This window comes from Anabrus simplex, chromosome 1 (assembly GCF_040414725.1).
Source record: "Anabrus simplex isolate iqAnaSimp1 chromosome 1, ASM4041472v1, whole genome shotgun sequence".
NCBI lineage: Eukaryota > Metazoa > Arthropoda > Insecta > Orthoptera > Tettigoniidae > Anabrus > Anabrus simplex.
The window spans coordinates 1,457,259,147-1,457,262,239 of record NC_090265.1 but is presented as its reverse complement, the minus strand read 5'-3'; the positions used below and the strand labels follow the sequence as shown (position 1 = coordinate 1,457,262,239).

General features: G+C 40.0%; 1 pseudogene; it reads left to right on the top strand.

The window, feature by feature from the left end:
* The first annotated feature begins 1,565 nt into the window (after positions 1-1,565).
* LOC136860840 (piggyBac transposable element-derived protein 4-like) lies at positions 1,566-2,763 on the top strand (annotated as a pseudogene).
* The last annotated feature ends 330 nt before the right edge of the window (positions 2,764-3,093 follow it).

Below are 3,093 nucleotides of genomic sequence, written 5' to 3'. Positions count from 1 at the left end.
GTCGTTTTCCTGTTGAAATATGTAGATCGGTAGCATCCCCAATTTTTCAGCATTTTGATTAACATTGTTCGTCAAAGTATTATTGTACTCTACTTTGTCCATCGTGCCATCAATAAATTGAATATTCTCTACACCTTGTGCTGACATACACCCCCACATCATAAACGATCCACCTCCGTGTTTCACTGTGGGAATTGTATTGGCCACATCGTTGTCCGTATTTGTCTTTATCCACACCCTACGGGCACCATCGGAACCAAACAGGTCGATTTTAGTTTCATCGAACCGGATGACATGATTCCAAAACTCCTGGCCCTTGTTTACGTGTTCTATATCAGAGAGCAGTCTTGCAGCATGGTTCTTCTTACTAACATAGGGCCTCTTTATTGGCACACGGCCATGGTAACACTGTCGATGTAAAACTCGCAGGACCTTCTGAGTACCCATATTTTCTTCCCAGTAGCAGCTTCCAGCACTGACCGCAGCTTTGGAGTACTTATGAGAGGGTTGGATTTCACTCGCCTCACAATAAGTATTTCTGCTTGTAGGCTTAGTTCGTTTTGTTTCGGTACTCAAACGTACTTAAACTTATTCCCGATATATTGAACAGTGGCATGACTTTTCTTCACCATGAGTCCTATTTTTCATATGGTGCACCCTGTAAGTGATAGACCGACAATTGCCTGTTTCAACTCATATCCAAGCTCTTTACCCTTGCCCATTTCTACCAGCACTCTCACAGGTCTAAGACGAACACAACCAGCAACACCTCTCCTCACACCACACCTACTTACAGTACGTATGCCCCGTTCAATTTTGTTGGATGGCGTTATCTACACTAGTGTATGAATAACAAAGTGACATGAAGTTTTGGAGTGTATGCAGTTTTTATTTGTATAAACACAAATGATATGCACTAACAAAAAAGTAGCACATTGAGTGTTTACGATTCGCGACACACAACTATAAATCAATAACTTCCATAAATACACAGGCACATAGAACTCTTTATAACGAAATGGGTTGTGTATAAATAGGAAAGTGACATACTGTAGTCGTGAACTTTCACTTGAGAGAGTAGTAAATGAAGTTTTACACAATTCAGAAGAATTAGATCTCGAAACCTGTGAAGTGGAAGATATAGAAGAAGTTGGTCTTCTGACTCTGAAAATGAACCTGAGGAAGCGGCATGGGATTTTATTGTAAGTACTGGAAACATTGACAAATACATCACAAAATCTTGTCGTGTATATATTGTACAGCCACCATGACCTTCGCGCCAACCATCACAAAATATTGTGAGGAAGAAGACGGGGCTTCGCCGTGAGGGAAAAATGAAGACTATCAGGGAGGATGGAGAATTATTATTTAATCCTCTTATCGTGAATTTCATAAATGTTCATTCCAATGAAGAAGCTTCTCGTTTAGGCAAGGAACCAACATGTGAAAATTACTTATTTTGCTACATTGGTTTATTGTTTGTAATGGGCGCAAACCACGACATGAGCATACCAGTTCAAGAACTATGATCTCTTCTCTATGGACGACAAATATATTATGAAACAATGAGTCGAACGCGTTTCTTTGAAATAATAGAAATTATTAGTTTTGAGAAAAATTTACACGAGAAATTCGACGCATGGCGGACACATTTGCGCCATTGAGGGAGTTGTTCGGAAATTCAATGGGACATATTCTAAGTATTTCATTCCTTGCCCTCACACTACCATGGACGAAATTTTGCAGTTGTTTCGGGGAAATGTCCATTCAAGGTGGTTATCAAGGACAAGCCAAGGAAATACGACATTCTCATAAGAATGTTGACTGATTCCGAGACTAGATACGTTCTTAGTATGGATGTGTATGCAGGAATGTGCAACAGAACCCAAGATCAGAGTAGACCGGCAGAAATAGTGAAGGGGCTGGTAAAGACCATTCAGAATTCGGGGCGCAGTGTGACGACGGACCGATACTACACATCAGTAGACCTCGCAGAAACACTCTGGACAGACATCCAACTTACACTTTTGGGACAATGAGGTCAAACAGGAGACATATTCCTGAAGAGCTGAAGACAACAGTTGGACGTAGTTTGCATTCAACCCTCTTTGCTTTCACTGATCCAGAGTCTCAGCGGCCGCCAGTTACTCTTGTATCAATTATGGTGAGAGAGAAGCCAAGGTGACTACTGTTGATGCTCTCAACACAGCACACAGGGGCTGTTGTAAACAATGATGAAAAGAAGAAAACGGAAATCAATCTGTATTACATTTCAATGAAGGGTGGAGTGGATACAGTGGATAAAATTGCAAGACATTACTTCACAAAAAGGGGAACAAGAAAATGGCCCTTGTCTCTGTTCTACACCCTCATCGATACAACAACTCTAAATGCATTTAGAGGATATCTTCTGAATTTCACAAGCTGGAAAGAAAAGTCAACAAATCTTCGTAGAATTTCCTTTCCAGTTTAGGTCTCGAACTAATGAGACCTGTTGTTGACAGTCGAGCCATCTATTTATATGGGCTGCAGATATCGATAATTATGGCAATGGAGTCCATCCTAGAAACAAATCTGAGATGTGTTATTCATGCTCCAGATCTAGTACCAAATCAGCCAGTGAAACGTGGAAGGTGCCACATCTGCAGCAGTGAAGTATCCAAGAGGGTGAAATATGAGAAACTAGGGAAGTCAACAGTCACACGTTCCCAATGTAACAAGTATGTGTGTGGAAAACACAGCAAGCAATTGAAATATCTTTGATGACTCAGATTGACTTTGTTCTACCTGAAAATGTTCAGATAATATTATTATTTAGTTTTATCCGATCAAAAGACACAATTACATGCGAAAATACATAAATACATGCAATTTGACACAAATGTGAAATAAGTTAAAGTATCTTCCAGTTTTTGTGATGTTTCATATTTTTACATTAATTTTCTTCTGCATTCACCATTTTCATTTATTATTAGCAACTTCCGAACTCACTGATGAGCCAGAGCAACGGAAACCAGCTGTTTGATTAATTGTTGTCAGTCATTTCCTTGAAGACTTAGTCCAACGCTTTTCTTCTTGGTCACGGCTGGTGAG